The sequence below is a fragment of the Podarcis erhardii genome (assembly GCF_964252035.2).
Source record: "Podarcis erhardii genome assembly, chromosome: 3".
Taxonomy (NCBI): domain Eukaryota; kingdom Metazoa; phylum Chordata; class Lepidosauria; order Squamata; family Lacertidae; genus Podarcis; species Podarcis erhardii.
The window spans coordinates 74,430,443-74,448,838 of NC_138507.1; positions in this window are offsets into that span (position 1 = coordinate 74,430,443).

Sequence of the window (18,396 nt, forward strand, 5' to 3'; positions counted from 1 at the left end):
ACGCATCCTCTGATGGCTGCTTCTCTTGTCCCTGTGCCTTGGACCAGTCCCACTGAGACTCCCTTAATCTAACACACCCCTTCTATTGTGATGTATAAAAGACGGGCTCCCTTGTTTGAAACATTTTTTGTAGTTAGAGCAGGTCTGTCCAGCATCTCTTCTTTGTGATATGTTGTGGTCAGGACTGCATTGGTTGATGCTTGGGGGAGAAAATGGTCCCACTGAGTTTCAGTTAAATGGCCTTTCCTCATACCCAGCTCTGTAATTCTGTTCAATCTCTCTGTGTGTGGTTTTTAAAAATCCCTTTCCCTTCATGTACACACAGTGACCTTTCTAGGCAGTCTGTCTGCATCGCTAGCAAAATTAGGCAGCAGACTGGAGGGCACAATTAAAGTATTTGTATAAAACATTTTGTTGCCAGATGAAGAAAATACCAATGGTACGGTCTATGTTGGTATAAAATGAATTCAATAATGATAACAAATAACTGACAGGGGAAATCAGCATCTTGTCTGATATCTGATATAATTATTGCTGTATTTATAATATACTCGCATTGGTGGTGCCATTTGCATTTTCTGCATCAGGTGGGTCTCTGTTTTCACTTCTCCTTTTCAATCTGTTCTTGAAATCTGGCTTCAACCCTTATCAATTGACCTACTTACTTCTTTCCCTTCCGAATCCCATTATCATTTAAATAAATGCATTCTGATTGAAACAATGTAAATACACACGACAACATCCCAGCACAAATTATAAGGGTGCTTCAACTTTCAATTATTTCAGTGGCACTTGTACACAACACTATGTACACAAAACATTTGGTTATGGTTATCTATTTCCAGATAGTCTTTCCAGATCACACTTCCTTTGTCTTCTTTTATGATTTCATAATCCCATTTATCTCCCCGAGTCTTTGAGGCTGGGGCGGGGATATAAATCAATAAAGCAGCTTATGTGTCATTGTCATTCCCCACCCCATAGAGCTCGGAAAGGAGGGAAATCATGTTGAATTTTCAGGAAACACCCCCCCCATCTAATATCAAAGCTATACTATGAAACAAGATTAAGAACCATTGCCTTGATGCATACACAACAATGTTAAACCTTTATGGCATCTTTCTGCATTTCAGTTCAAAGCAAAAGTGCATGAGCTGAGAGGAATGAGACTAAAAAAACACAGAGATGTGTCTGGGAGTTACATGCCAAGAGGAGTACCACCCTTCCACCACCTACTGTCAATTCACATAGCAGAAAATCATAGTTACTCTCTCGGCAGCAATACATGATAGTACATCATCTGTAAAGAACGCCTGCTGTTTAATCTGCTGCAGCTGTGAGCCACAGTGTTTTCTCCTTTGCACCTGAGCTTTAGCAAAGGATCCCTGAAAACAAAACAAAGTAGACCCCTTTCTCTGATACATCTGCATAAGATACCCCATCTGCAGCTGCTGCTTTGGTGATCACCCACCAATCAGCGATCCCAGCCAATCAGGGATGATGTACTGAGTTTAATGATGGCATATTACTACCTATTCAAAAAAAATTAGTGGATGCCACTAAGGGCAAATGAAACCCTCTAGAGCAGTGGTTCCCAACTTTCCCATCTCTAAAACCCTGATCCCGCCCCCCCTGGTGGCATATAATTCTTATTATTCAGAAAAGTGGAGAAACCCTAAAAGGCCATTGACTTGGTCTGACTCATTCTTCAATTGCCCCCCTTAAAAATCAAATTGCCCCCCTGTGGGGGGGGTGCCCCACGGTGGGAACCACGGCTCTAGAGTGAGGGCAATGCTTCCTGTAATGGTCGCTTAGACAACCCTGGCAAATTAGTGCCCATGCCAAGAATTTAACAGTTCCTCAGACTAACTCTCACAGACATTTTTTCCAAAACTCTCACCTCCCCATTTTAGCTCAGGGCTAAGGGCACACCTTGCCTTAAATGTCCCATGCGTGACTTCAGCACAATGTGAGGGCCAACCAGCAGGAACGTTGAAGTGATATCCAAAGAAGCTTTTGAAGCCAGCAGTCTCAAACCAGGTGTCATTTATCTTATTTATTTAACAAGATTTACATACTGCTTAACCATTAAAACTCCCGATAGAACCATATGTTAAAAACCAATTGACCTAATTCCCCCCCCCAAAAAAGGAAGTAGAATCAGCAGTTTAATAAAATACACATAATAAAATAAAACTACAAAATTCATGTCAAAATGACATGTCTAGGCTTGCCTAAACAAAAAAGTATTTAGCAGGCGCCACAAACAATATAGTGAAGCTGCCTGTCTAATGCCAATGTATTATTCATTTCCTTACAGTTTCTCTCATCAAGGATGCATGGCAGGGAAAGTTGAGGGAACTTGGAAGATGATTATCAGGGCTGGGCAATCAGCAGCACTTGGGTGAGCTCAGGGCAAACTAGGAGGTAGGACTGAGTATCAATCCATGAGTCAGGTCTGTAGACATGCAGCCGCACTTAGATTTTGTAAAAAGCACAGGATTGCCTTCAAACTGTTATTTTGTGGAGAGGATTTGATTGCATTATTTGAACTGGGTGATAGAATAAAATTAGGCCAGCATGCTATGAAAATGGATGGTGGAAAATTAATCGCCCCTATGTTTGAAAACACATATGATTTTTTCATCAGCGGTATCTGAACAAAACGAAAATTAATCTCCCCTATGTTTGAGACCATATATGATGTTTTCATCAGCAATATCTATACAACCTTGGTTGTCAAACGGAATCCGTTCTGGAGGTCTGTTCAACTTCCGAAAATGTTCAACAACCAAGGCACGGCTTCCGATTGGCTGCAGGAGCTTCCTGCAGCCAATCGGAAGCCACGCCAGACATTCGGCTTCCAAAGAATGTTCACAAACCAGAACACTCACTTCCGGGTTTGCGGCGTTCGAGAGCCAAAACGTTCAAGTCACAAGGCGTTCAGGATCCAAGGTACGACTGTATATCCGTAATGTGAGGTTGGAAAAATAAGCACAAGAAATGCTGTTAAGATATACAACTTTTTTGCTATTTCATATTAAACATATTTAAGAGGAAGCCTTTGAATATTGCTTTGAATCCTGGGATCTCATCTAGGCTGGTAAAGCAAAAGCGCTGTGTGTGTGTGATATAACATTGTGCCACCACATGGCGATGTAGAGTCCTGTTTTTCTCTACCTGTTTTCCCTGTTTAAATTTACAACACTTTAAACTGAAAAGCTTCTTTGATGTGTCTGGATCCAGCCCTGGTCTCTCCACCCTCCTGTAACAGAATCTCAGATGCTAAATACGATTTGTGAAAGAGCAATTTTAAAAAGTGGTAGAATATATGAGAGAGATCAAATGTATGAAAAAGCTTCCTCCCTGAATGCAGAGAATTTAAATTGTTCTTTGGGAGACAAGAAGCAGGTGCTGACTCAGGTTCAGAGGTTGCTGATTTCATTGTGGTCATTGTTCAACTTGGTTCACACAAGTCAGAAAGAAGGGAATCCATCCAACCTGTCAAAGCATTGAACCTGCCCAAAGGTTTGTGGTTGTAATTAGGAAACTGGCCCCCTAGCCAGAGACAAATCCCCAGCGCTGCAGTCAAATCAAGATTTCCAACAACAACTCACAGGCCAAGGCAGACTTCACATAGCCATACCTAGTGGCTCAGATTTTCTTTTTCTTTTACGTATTTTTATTAAAGATTTCTTGGTTCACAAAAGTATATGCAATGTCTCTTTTTTCAAGTTACATTATCTACAGATCAGTTTCATTTGTTGAGACATTAGTATTACATTAGGAAGAAAAGGCGGAAAGAGGTGGAGGGGGCCATGGTGAGTGGGGTTGGGGTCGGGTGGCGATGTTTCTATTCTACTTAGCGTATGTGTGGGGTTTTGTGTCAGCGTCGCTTGTGCGGGTTCTCTTAACTATTCGCTTATATTCCTTTGGTGGTGAGAGACATTGGGGGTGCCCCAGGGTGTGGTTGGTTGTCTTTGATTGGCTGTTGTGAACTTTGTGAGTGGGGTGGGTGGGTGTTTTTGGATCAGGTTAGCCATATTGATTCATATGCTGTTGGCGAATTCTTGTTGTCTTGTTGGGCTGTGTATGTGATAAAGAGGAGCCATACTGGGGTGAAGGCATCTTCTTCCATTTGTCCTGGTGTCAGTTTCAGTTTATTGGTTAGTTTTTCTAATAATGCTGTTTCCCATACTATTTGATACCATTGGTCCATGCTTATTCCAGACAGGTCTCTCCAGTGTCTGGCTATGATGTTTCTGGCTTCTGAGAATAGGTGGGTTATGAGCTCTTCATGATGTGAGTGGGCATTTTTATCTTGGAAGATGTTTAGTAGGGCCAGTTCTGGGATAACTTCTAATACTTGCTTAGTTATTTTGCGTATACCTAGTGGCTCAAATGAACCTTAGCTGATTTCACTGTCAAAATGGAGAGGCAATAAATTCTACCCAATGTGTTCCAATGGCTGTGCGTTTCCAGCCATTTCACTGCATGGCCAGTGCAGAAGCCTTTGCTGAATCCAAGGAGGCAAATAATATTTAATGAAATTTTGAGAGCAGAAACCATCATATATTCCTAAATTGGGAGCAGATTTGTACAGGATGAGGAAATCCGAACCACAACAAAGATGGGTTTCCTTTTGTATTTCTCTTTTATGCAGCAAAGCTGTGAGCAAAAATATAATTAGACTTTTTGAAAAACTCATTGCATCAATAGATCCACATACGACTTGGCTGATACTCTGCCGTATAATATTTACTTTAATCAACACATTAGTGACAAAAGATTATAAGTATTTGGGGAGGATTCGTTGCCTTTCTTGTGGTTTGCCTTTATGTTTGCTCTTATGATGAGTTGAAAATAATAATTTAAAATACAGTCATCCAAGGATTGTGTGTACATATAATATGTTCAAGAACACCAAACACAAACTCTAAAATGATGGAACTGGAAGTTTGGGGGGAAGTAATGATTATTGTGATGGTCCATCTGCACCAGCTTTTTTCCATTAGACAATCCTTGTGTGCTGGAAGAATGGAAATATACATTAGGATAAGTGAGGCCAGGAAATGCCTCCTGTTTTGAGCCTGTAATAGTACTTTGGAAGGGCAGCATGATCTGTGGCACTTTTTAAAATACTGTATTTTTAATTGATAAGATCTTTGTTTGTTGTGGGGAGGAAGGGAAAGGAGAATGTTAGCCGCTTTGAGACTCCTTTGGGTAGTGATAAAGTGGGATATCAAATACAAACGCTTCTTCTTCTTCTTCTTCTTGGTTTAGATCATAGGTGACCAGGAACTGCAAGCAGAGGAGCAAGCAGGTTGGGAGAGAAGGGATGGATTGTTCTACGTCTCTCCTCTTCTCCATCCCAAATACAGTCAAACCTCAGTTCCCAAATGGCTCTGTTTTGGAACGCTTTGATTCCCGAATGCCGGAAGTAAATGCTCTGACTTTCGAACATTTTTCGGAAGCCGAATGTCTGACGTCACTTCCGCTTGAGTGCAGGAAGCTCCTGCAACCAATCAGAAGCTGTGCCTCAGTTATTGAACATTTCGGAAGCAGAACAGGCTTCCGGAATGGATTACGCTCGACAAACTGAGGTTTGAGTGTAGAAACCAAGTGAGAAGCATCATCTGCTATGCCCAACATAGAAATAAAGCTACCTGCTCCTCCTCTCTGGGGCTTGTTGTTGTTGTTACTGCAGGCTAGTAACTTTTGCAGGCTTATTTACAAGGCTAGTATTGATGATCATAGCAGAGCAGTTGTTCTACATGTGCCATTATTATTAAAACCATTTAAATAATAGACAGCATATAGTATAATAACAGAGGAGTGAATGTGTGATGGGATAATGAGCTGCTTGTGCGTAAAAGCTTGATCCCTCTGGGGTTTGGCTGGTCATCCAAACCGAGGCACTAACGGAGCCCCCAAAGCATGACTCCGTCAGTCGCTGGTAGAATCTGACAGTGGGCGTCTACGGAATTTACGCCAACATAAAAGCTGTTTGACGGACATGCGCCTTCGTGACTCTCTGCGTGACAGTTTCCGGCGAAGGGTGGGAGTTCCCAACGGGGGTCCCGTTACCTCTCCACTACTCTCACTGAAAGCATCCCAGAGCCTCCCCTCCGCTGTGACTCCTGCACTCCCCCTGCTGGTTCCCTCTTCTGCTGCAGATTCTCTCCTATTCTCCTGGAGCCTGTCCACCACCTGTCTCTCCGATGGCAGTTCCCTGACAGAATGTTTTGAAACCAAATAACATATCAATTAAATCAGCTTTACTGGTTCTAACTCTGGTTGAAAGACTTTTGCCAGTTTATCAAAGAGCTGTCATTTAGAATTGCAATACAGAAGCAGATCATTAATGTCAGTTGCACACTAGTTTGTTGCATATTTTTATAGAAAAACATCTAAAAAGCAATTCACAATTGTGACCTAATCCGTTGTAACCAAAAGGGAATGACTTTTGTGCTGTTGACAATGCCTAAGAGAAAGATTATCAGCTTTAAAAAAAGTGTTCCAAAAACAATTGGTAGCTTTTGTTGTTGCAGTTCACTGGCTTGAAACTGCCTCATCTCTGCAACAAGATCATATGTTTTGTGTATCTAGGGCCCTGGGCTTATTGCAGCTGAGCAAATTATGAATGACATCATGTACCAGAACTAAGAAACCACACTTAACAATTTAAATTGAAAAACCCATGGAGGCGGACAGAAAACACAAATCGGCATCCAGTGGGTGAAAGAGGGGATGAAACACAGGAAATTTAATAAACTTCAGGACTGACTGCTTTAACTGGCTCCCAAAATGGAGTTTTGCCCCTTTAATAGGGAAGCCAGTAATGTCAAGCTCGTCAAACTTTAACCGTCCTGGCCAATATCTCACATTCATCATCACACCCATTTCCTAGCAATACCGTCCCTCCCCCTATACATTGCATGTTCTCTACAACCATGTTAGAGTACAGAAGTTGCCTTTTACTCCAATTTGTGCACAGGTTAGCACAAGACCCCTTGCTTCACCCAGTCATAGAGGGTTATACACAGCAGTGCTGCAAGAGTGTGCAACATAGACTTTTAAAAAAAAGCAAAATCAGTGGATAGTTTGGGTAAGTGCTGGGAAAATGTCGTTGGGACTTTATTTGTATGTTTGTTTATTGTTATTTATCACATTTATAGCCCACCATTTTTTTCTCCAAGGGGCCCACTTTCCTGTCCTTTGGTAGAAGCCAAGACTCTGAAGTGGTAGGATAGTTCTTTAAATATATAGTGCAGATTGGGGCCTTAAACTCGGGTATCTTCTATGACCCAGATGAAAGCCAATGGGCACATGGCTATTTTTCTGGGGGATAATTTTTACATTTTCTTTAGCCTGGTTTGCAGTTTTCTCATGGCCAATAATAGGCAACTGAAACCTTGTCTGTTTCACCCAGATTGTGACTCCTAGATCCTAAAGGATCTAGAGTGCTCTCTGTTTGCAAAGGCCAATTGAAACCCAGTTATTTGTAGAATGTTTCTTATTGGCTTATTGATCTACCATTGTTGATGAGATACTCAGAGGTCTAAGGGAAACAACAGGTTGGTGGGTGGGCAGAACAGGGACAAAAACTAATGCAAACTTTTCCAGTGCATTTTTTACCACTTCCCCTGAACAATGGAAAGGGACTGGCAACTTGAGTCTTCCAGATGTTTTGTAAGAAGACTGAAGGGGAAAGTAGTCCAAAACCACAAGTTGGAAGAAACTGAAGCTCACCTTAACAATCCTATAAGCACTACAATAGAAACATTTAGCTGACTTTGAGAATTGAACTTTTAGAAGCAGAATCAAATATCCAAGTGGTAGATCTGCTGACAAATTAACTGGCTCTACTTCAAAGTGGGGATGCTGGAGAAGGAATTATATGCACTAGATGTGCATGAAATTCACATTTTAAACACCCCAGAACAACTACCCTACTGAAAAGGATAACTGCTGGCTAAAGTTCAGAACCATGACTGCTTTGAGTATTCATCCAGACAAGCCAAAGATGAGAAGAGAACACTCTCTTCATACTGGGATGACAACATAAATTAAGATTTCACAGCCTCACCCACAACCTAGACAAGGTTGTATCTTGCTTTTTGGCTCCAGATGCCTACATTAACAGAGCACAGCCTTTGCATTCCCATTCATGACAGCAAATCTGAGAGAATATTACACTTGATTAGTCTGTCAGAATGACTCAAGTTTCAAATACACTTTACTTTCACTTATCGTCTTGATTCGGCATGACCCCAGCGACTCCCTGATGTAAACATAGGATCCTAAGTAGCGCTTTAGAAATCAGGAGCAACAGGCTTCTTCTGCTCTAGCCGGCAAGCCTGCAGATGAATGCATCTTTTTGTAGCAGTGTTGGCTGAATGACATCCTGAGGACATCACCTCTCATTGGACTCCTTAGTTTTCAAGGAGATGGTTTTTATTTGGAACTATTATGAGAACACTGCTCCTTCTCAGTCCTGCCAAATGAGAACCACATGCTGGTAACATGGGGATCATTCAGAGAACAGGCACTTGCAGTTTCTTGTTTCTTGTGCACTGACAGCTATCTTAGGGGGGCCCTGTAAAGCAGCAAAAAAGGCAAATGACCCAAGCATCGCAACTGCTGAGCCACAAATATGGAACTTCTGGAGCAGGAGAGGATAGAGAGAACTGGAGTACCAGGGGAATATTAGGTAGGTTTAATATATATATATTTATTTTTAAAAAGCTTTTTGATTTCAAACCATTGTATGCCATCAAAATACATTATGCAGACAAAACCCAAAACAATAATTTACATTCCAACTGTGCAGAGCATTCAGGCAGAGGTGAAAGCTCCTTTGTTCAAGAGACAGAGAGGAAAGATTGGCTGGCAGGATGTCTAGAGCTATCCTACTCTTGGTTTGATGTACAGAGGGTAAAGTTAATGGACAAGACCTTTTTAGTCTTTTTAGCATTTAATCAATTTAACTTCATACGTAAGTTATAAAGCAAAACACTTAAGACTATGAATGCTACAGACAAAAAATCTTTTTAGGGTAACTCTTACCCATGCCATTCAGTAATACAGTGGTGCCTTGGTTCTCGAACTTAATCCGTTCCGGGAGTCCTTTCAACTCCCAAAACATTCGAAAACCAAAGTGTGACATCTGATTGGCTGCAGGAGCTTCCTGAATTCAAGCAGAAGCTGCATCAGACATTCGGCTTCCAAAAAACGTTCAAAAACCGGAACACTTACTTCCAGGTTTTCGGCGTTTGGGAACCGATTTTTTCGACAACTAAGCCATTCGTGAACCAAGGTATGACTGTAGCTGGATCCTATTGGCCAGCAAGAAAGGCAATGGGATCCAGCTCTTAAGCAAGGCCATAACTGGTACTCCTTTGCTACAGCAGGAACAGGAACATTGAACTGCAGCTGACATTGACTTCCTGTGTCTGCAAAAGAGATGGATTAGTCTTCAAAGAGCCACAAGACTCTTGTCATTTTTGCTGTGACAAGCTAACATGGCCGTTTTTCTGTCCCTACACTTTCTGTCCAATGAACGCACAACAATGAGTCAAATGAAATAGTACACTATGGTGCAATTCACTTAATAATGAGCTCATTTGCAGATATGAAACAGAAGTTCAAAGTTCCAGTTACAGATAGGTAGCCGTGTTGGTCTGCCATAGTCAAAACAAAATAAAAAAATTCCTTCCAGTAGCACCTTAAAGACCAACTAAGTTAGTTCTTGGTATGAGCTTTCGTGTGCATGCACACTTCTTCAGATACTTCAGATACTTCAGAAGTTCATAGTGTGAGGGACAAATTGTAAAGAGCATTTCCTTTTTTGATGGAAAAACAAACACAACAGGAGAAACAGATTGTAAATTTTCACTGGCACCAGCCAATGAGAAAGATTGAAAAACTCCAAAGTTGCTTTCAAACCGCCACAGTAGCTGTCTGAGCACTCTGTAAGGCAACTGAGAACTGAAGATGGAGTTACAAATGTTCAGAAAGAACAGGACAACTATGTTGCCATGGTCTTTCCAGTTTCCCCACAGCTGATGTGGAAATTTTGACTTTGTAGGCTAAGAAGTATAGATTTGGAGTTTTCAGTAGCACAGATAAATAACTAATCTAACAAGGGAGTTACAGGTCAAAATGAGTTTTAGTGGCTTGGTGGGTAAATGCCAACAAATATCCATAGAAACGAGCACAATCTTAATCCCTTCTGCTTCGGCAGCATATTCCCCAATAACCTTCAGTGGACTGAAGGAACAGAACCTTCTGGAAACAGTACTGAACAGAGACATAGCTCAATAAAATGTTTGCTCTGTGAAAGAGTCATAAGAAAGAACAAATTTTCAATGGAATGTAAACAGTGCACAGGGAGTTCAGCTCACATCACATTTTAAAACAATGGAATAAAACAAACAAGCAAAAACGGGGATTCTGGAGAAATGGAAGAAGCCGGCAAAAGAAAAAATGGCTGTTGACTTTCTAGATGAGTTGGCCTGGCTTGTGCCTCAGAAAAAAGTCTTGTGTGAAGAAATCGGGAGACATTCTTGTTGCAGGCCACCCCAATCCCCGAGCAGTGTAAGTCTTGGCACTTAACCAGGGTTTGTGTTTCCTTTGGAATGAGACACAGCATAAAGACATCATACAGACTATGGTATCTTTATGATATATGGTTTTATTCACTCGTATATACAACCTGAGTGTAGAGTGGAGGGGTGTACAACATTCACAGTACAAGCAAGAGGAGCCAGCTTCTGCCACAAACACAGCAGCAACCTATCCAAACAGGCAGCTGCACGGCATTGCCCTGAACCTTGGATTCAAAGCAGCAGCCAGCACGGTTCAGAGTTTCTTTGTAACAGACAGCTCCAGTCAGCCCTTAATGGCTTCTGCCCTTCAGTCCCCACATAGAGTTTTGCCCACATCTGCCTTCTGCTTCCCAGCAGCAATTGCAGAAAACAACTCCTCCCACTTCCAGCATCAATCCCCCCTGTGGTCACCCTGGCAACCTCTGTTTCTCAAGTCCATTGACTTTCCACCCTGTTGCTTACATTAGGCCAGGCATGCTCAAAGTCCGTTTCAGGGACCTAATCCGGCAGGCCGGTGGATTTAAACCGGCTCCTGTGCCAGTATATGTCCTGGGGTAAAATCCTAAAAAAAGCCCTCATGCATGTTCACTCCATCAAATCTGGCCCTCTTTGAAAAAAAGTTTGGGCACCCTTGCATGATTAGGCCAATGGTAATCCTATCCCCAAAACTACTAGGCAGAGGGTCTTATGTTTTGCTGATGGCTTAACATTATCAAACAAACCAGGCCTTTACCAGGCTTTTGTTTCTTCCATGAGCCACCCCCAGAGAGCCATTGCCAGGCTGGTCTCATGAGGAAGCTAGGCAGTATTATTTGCAGCCCTTGCTAAATTTGTGAATTTATGAGTTTGCTCAAATTCTAATCCTTCACTGAATGTAGTTGTTATTGGGGGGCCTCCCTCCCCCCCAAAAAACTCATAACATCATAATGCCCATTGCAAAACTGAGAAACAACAGTTACAGAATTACTTCCATACACCGTCATCTCAATCCACACCAGGGACCTGCCTGGCTACTTCTTGTGTCTGGAAAAAGAGATTATATTTTACCTGTGTTTTCTTGGCAGTGTTCCCACTGGTTACTTTAATGCCAGATTTCACACCTGAAACTCTCATAGAAACCGTTCTGAGGCGTTCAGAAAGGTTACATGAAGCTCAGACTGCTAAATGTATCTGTCTTAAGCCACCTCCATCCCCACTCCAGCCTACTGCCTTACTTACAAGCCCTCCTCCTTAGTCTCACTGTCCCCTTTGTAGAACTCAGCAGGAGGGAGGTAATAGACAAAAATGTAATCTGTTGGCTCAATATTGGCTCTAGCTCCACCAGCCTTTTGCTCTGGCTTCCCTTATTATTAGTAGTAGTAGTAGAAGAAGAAGAAGAAGTAGTAAAATCTATATATCACTCTTCATCTGAAGATCTCAGGGCGGATCACAAGATAAAAATACAGGATAGAAGCACAAAACAAATACCGTATTTTTCGCTCTATAAGATGCACCTTTTCCCTCCTAAAAAGTAAGGGGAAATGTGTGTGCATCTTATGGAGTGAATGCAGGCTGCGCGGCTATCCCAGAAGCCAGAACAGCAAGAGGGATCACTGCGCAGCGCTCCCTCTTGCTGTTCTAGTTTCTGGGATAGCCCCTCAGTCCCTTCCCCCACCTCCCGGAAAAGCCCGCAAGCTCAGCGCTCCCTTTAAAGAGCCGTGCGGAACATGTGTGCGGCTCTTGGGAGCTTTTCTCTGAGGAGGGAGAAGGGCTGCCCGTCACTGAAGGGCTGACCTTCTCCCTCCTCAGGGAAAAGCCTGCAAGCGCCGCACACAAGCTCCACGCAGCTCGTGAAAGGGAGCACTGAGCAGAGCCTAGGATGCATACAGGCTCTGCTCAGCGCTCCCTTTAAAGAGTATTTTTTATCTTGCATTCCCCCTCTAAGAACTAGGTGCGTCTTATGGTCAGGTGCATCTTATGGAGCAAAAAATACGGATTTTTTTTTTTTAAAAAAAACCTCTTGTTCCAGAAAACCATTTAAAAGGCCATAGAATATTAATCAGCCAAAGGTCTGGTTGAAGAGGAACATATAATAATAAAATTATTATATGTATTTATATCCCACCTTCCTCCCAAGTTGAAATTCAAGGCAGCTCACAACATTTAAAAACAATACTGTATTAAATGCAAAATAATACATACAAACTAGTTAAAAACAAGCTCAGATATGCAGATGACACAACTTTGATGACAGAAAGTGAGGAGGAATTTAAAAACCTCTTAATGAGGGTGAAAGAGGAGAGCGCAAAATATGGCCTGAAGCTCAACATAAAAAAAAACTAAGATCATGGCCACTGGTCCCATCACCTCCTGGCAAATAGAAGGGGAAGAAATGGAGGCAGTGAGAGATTTTACTTTATTGGGCTCCATGATCACTGCAGTTGGTGAAAGCAGTCAGGAAATTAAAAGACGCCTGCTTCTTGGGAGAAAAGCAATGACAAACCTAGACAGCATCTTAAAAAGCAGAGACATCACCTTGCCGACAAAGGTCCGTATATTTATAGCTATGGTTTTCCCAGCAGTGATGTATGGAAGTCAGAGCTGGACCATAAAGAAGGCTGATCGCTGAAGAGTTGATGCTTTTGAATTATGGTGCTGGAGGAGACTCTTGAGAGTCCCATGGACTGCAAGAAGATCAAACCTATCCATTCTGAAGGAAATCAGCCCTGAGTGCTCACTAGAAGGACAGATCGTGAAGCTGAGGCTCCAATACTTTGGCCACCTCATGAGAAGAGAAGACTCCCTGGAAAAGACCCTGATGTTGGGAAAGATTGAGGGCACAAAGTAGAAGGGGACGACATAGGACGAGATGGTTGGAGAGTGTTCTCGAAGCTACCAGCATGAGTTTGACCAAACTGCAGGAGGCAGTAGAAGACAGGAGTGCCTGGCGTGCTCTGGTCCATGGGGTCACGAAGAGTCGGACATGACTAAACGACTAAACAACAACAACAAAGTTAAAAACAACAATTAAAATACATAAGAACCCAGCAGTTAAAATGCAATTGGCCTTGACAGCAGTCCAGTGATCAACATCATCTGCACCTTAGTTTTCAAAGTGTTTCTGAATAGGAAGATTTTAGTGTGACTACAAGAGTTTAAACAAAAAACAACACAACAGTCTTGAGAATATTAATACAAGGAAATTTTCTGTAGAGCATAAAACAAAAAAATTGCCAAAGCAGGGGATTGGACTTACATGAGGTACTTGAATCTAATTGATTAGATTTCCTATTGCTCCAGCCTCTTTTATTGACAGGGTTTTTTTGGGGGGAGGGGGGTTGTGTGTGTGTGTGTGTGTGTGTGTGTGTGTGTTTGTGTTTTGGAATTTCAGACCTAGTTAGGGCAGGCTGACATTTGAGTTGCACAGACTGTTTCTTGTTCTGTCTGAACCAATTTACCTGTGCTGCACCTGGCTTCAATCAATTAAAGAAGCGATTATTGGATGTGTTATCCCAAGTTCCGCTTCCAAAATGCTGTCAAGGCAAAACATTCTTGTATATATTATTTCTTTGCATCCCTCTCCCTATTTCCACAATCACAGGTGCAGGCAGGGAAACAGCTGTGACTGGGCATGGTGGAGTATAGATATCAAGGGCCTGCAGGGTGCTCAGCCTCCTTAGCCATTAAATGAGCCCAGTTCTGGGGATCAAAAACTCCTATTGCCAGATGACTGTATGGAAACAAGAGCAGACATGTGAGGAGACTAGCTAAAGGCACGAAAGAGAAAAGTCAGCCAGGGATGGGGGTATACAGTTATCAATTGGTAAAAACAACTTCTTTTAAAAGCATGGATGAAGGTTGTTTTAACACGTGATGGTGTTAAAACGCATCACATTTACATTATTACCATCACTCCTGGAATGAACCTCGTAACCCCAGTGGCAAAACAACAACACCCACTCCTGTTGCCATTCATAGAAAGTTTCCATCTTCCACTGCACTCATTTGGTGTCTTCTCTTTTAATTAGATGCATACCAATATGAGAAAATGGTATTTCCCTAAAAATGCAATAAATAAAACCTTAAATTTGGAAGAGAAAGGAGCACTGAATATGTTTCTGTTTTATCCTCTCTCCGACTCTGATCTTAAGTGTTCCACATATACTTTAATACATGGACTTTGTGTACTGGGAACCTCTCCAGATCACCAGAATTGCCTGGGAAAATTCCACTGAGAATTAAAAACCTGGGCCAGCACAGTGGCTTGATACAAAATGTTGCTGGCACATCTGACCATTTCGCTAAGTTGAAGAGGCAGCCATTTGACATGTCAAAATCCCCCTTGGTCCAAGATACAGGGGGAAGGGAGCCATAGTGTGGAACACTCTTCTGGACTTCTGAAAACAAACAGAAGTCAGTTATGTGTACATTACTCTGCCACTGGATTTATCTGGGGAAACTATACAAACTAAACTTGTACAAAAAAAGGGGGGGGGGAATCAAATCTTGGCCAAGGAAGTTCTAGTCTATTTATATTCAGCAGTTGCCTTTTGGATTTCACATTTCTCCAAATTTTGTGATGCAGTTCTTGGTTTGTTGATGTGTTAAAAAAATGCATTTAAGGGTTACATGTTAGGATAATACACCTTTTTTAAAAAATATGAAGACTGATATGGAACAAGAACAAGAACAGATTTAGGAATGAACACCTGCTAAAGTGACGCGCAGCAAAAATAGGCTTATCTGCCCACCCTGACTGCCAAATGCCACACATGACTGATGGATTCCATTCAGCTTAGTGAAGCATGAGTTATATAAGACTGGTTAGATCAGATAGACCATATGGGTGGCTGCTTTCCCATTCCCATTCCTTCTGTTGCAACTGTCTTTAATTTTAAGAAGAAGCTTAATCAGTGGAAACCTGACTCCCTTTTCAATGATTGATTGTATACTGTTGTGAGAAAGGTGCAACGTTAGTTGCAAGGTGGGAGTGTTGGGGAGAAGAGGGAACACATCTCTGTTGTGGAGGTAACCAGGCAGATGTTTCCTTCACACGTCCCATCATACATAGCTTCTGAGGTCCTCCTTCATGTGCCTCCTCCTTGAGAGGTGTGGCGGGTGGCAACACGAGAACGGGCCTTCTCTGCAGTGGCTCCCCTTCTGCGGAATGCTCTCCCCAGGGAAGTTTACCTGGTGCCTTCATTTCACACCTTTAGGCACCAGGCAAAAAAGTTCCTTTTTAACCAGGCCTTTGGTTGATCTGTTTGACATCCTATACCCCCTTAAAATGTGGCTCTTTTCCGGTGTGTGTGTGTGTGTGTGTGTTATTGGGCTGTTGTTTTTATTCTGATTATATATGTGTTGTGATCTTTTCTGTGAACTGCCCTGAGACCTCTGGGTATAGGGAGGTATATAAACTCGAAGAAGAAGAAGAAGAAGAAGAAGAAGAAGAAGAAGAAGAAGCAGCAGCAGCAGCAGCAGCAGCAGCAGCAGCAGCAGGGGGCCAGATTGGGAATGATGGGGACACACATTCAGATGTGTATTTGAACATTCTGTGTTATTGCAAATAATGCAGCATGGATGAGCCATTAATCCACCTGTCTCAGTATCATCTACACATGTCAGGGAGTGAAGTTGGGACCTCCTACATACAAAACAGAGGCTATATTACTGAGTTACGGCTCTGCGTTCAGATGCACACCTGAATGTGAGTGTCATCCATCTGCACGTAGATTTTGATACATAACAGTACATGCCAATATCAAGATCATCACAAAAGCCTTCCTTTGCAGCACTCAACAAAAAAAGGAGACAACCAGCAACGCAGCCAGCGCCATACAATTGCCAGGTCAATACAAACATGTTCTCTTCTGATACTGAACTTAGTGTGGACCCCTGATCAGTTAATTAAAACCCATTCTGTGGTTTTATTTAAAGGTACATTTTCCTACCTGGACAAGAACAAGTCACATAGAAGCAAATTCTTACCACACTTCCACCCACGCCGGCTATTGGCAATAGGGGTGAGTCGACAGAGAAATTTGATTTTGTTTTCATTTTAATGTGAAACAATTCAATTTGCACTTGAGCCAATCAGGATATGGCTATCCCCAATTTGCTTATCTCCAAATTTTGCAATGTGGTTTTCCAACCAAACAGTCGGTACAGAAATGCCTCTATTAGGGGGAGATGTGCATCAAGATTAAAATACTGCTGCAAATAACATACAAAATTGCATTCTGTTAGAGAAAATTGCTTGTGTGTATTCGTCAAAGCTGCAGACAAAAACATGCGTATTAGGGGAAAATGCTGCAGAAATGTGGAGAACTGAATTTAAGGCTGGAGAACTGAGAAACTTAATGGACAAGTTTGTCCATCTAAAGAATTAAGTCAATGAGAGGGTTACATGACACCATGATTGGGAAGGTATTGCCGTTAATCATCAAATTTTGTACATGGCATAGAACAAACAGAAATGAGAATAATATGAAAGACCAAATAAGATAGTATGTGTATGTTTGTTTTTTTTTTTAAAAAAATAATTTTTATTGGGTTTTTACATTTTATAACAACAAACACATACACAAAGACAAAGACAAACAAACACACAAATACAATTACATACCCTAAGTTTCTTTACCCACTTTCATTGACTTCCCCCCACCCCCTCCTCTTACATCCCAATTCCAAAGTTAATTCAGCAAGTTCTTACCTAACCTCTTAAAGATATTCACATTGCTTTTGAAAATTAAAATCTTTTGTTTATCTGTATTCAACTATCCAATTCTCTTATAATCATTAATTTCTTTTTTTTTTTAAGGTCGATCTAACTTCCCCTTCACAAATTTTCCCTTTATTATATTAATTATAGGTCACATTGACCAAGTAAAACAAAACATAACATTTTATAATTCTATTCTCTCCCCCCCCTGCCCCGGTTTCTGTCCCTTCCTAGACAAATGTCCAGAAAACAAACAAAAAATATTTCTAGCCCGGATTCCTCACGTCCGAGGCGTCTGATTCTCTGTCAGTCCCTCTCTGCCAGCTATATTGGTAGTCCTCTTTGATGGTCCTAAGACCCCGAAGGAGTTCAGTCAGAGTCAGATCATATTTTCTTTCATTCAGAATGTTGAAGAGTGTTTGCTGCGAAAGACCATCTAGTTTTCCATACTCAAGAGAAAAGTCCCAATCATATTGCTTTGTTCTTTCTAGTTTTAATATTCCAAGTACTCCAGGAGCTTCTCTCTTCTTCTTTCTCATCTTTCGCAGGTCTGTAATCCAGAGGTCTTCTTGCTCATACTCTGACGCTGCAGATTTCTGGTTGATATTTTCCACTTGTAGTGTCTGAACTCCTTCTTTTTTCTCTGTCAATTCCAAAGGCATCTCTTCCTGCTCAGCTGCAGAATTTTTATCGTACATCTCCTTTGTGCATTCAGCAGAGTTGTTTGTTTCAGGATTCAAGGTCATAAAAACTTTACTCAGAGCCATACTCTGCTCCTGCAGGATTCCCACGAGAAAAAACATTTTTTCTATCTCCGCCAGTAATTTTCCCTCTGCAGCCATTGTAATGTCACTAATTCCCCCTAGGGGGCTTTCAGTTATTTAGTAGTCCTTTTCCAATAATCTGTTACTTTGTTATTATCAATACTTTGTTTCCAATCGCCTCAGTCCAAATGTATCAACTTTAATTCCAAGAGTTATTAAATAGCAAAATTCTTTACTTTGTCCGCCCGTTTGACAGCTTCTTTGACAGCTGTCAAACTCCTTTCACTTCTTCCTCCGGGACCCAAATAGGACACTCCCGGGT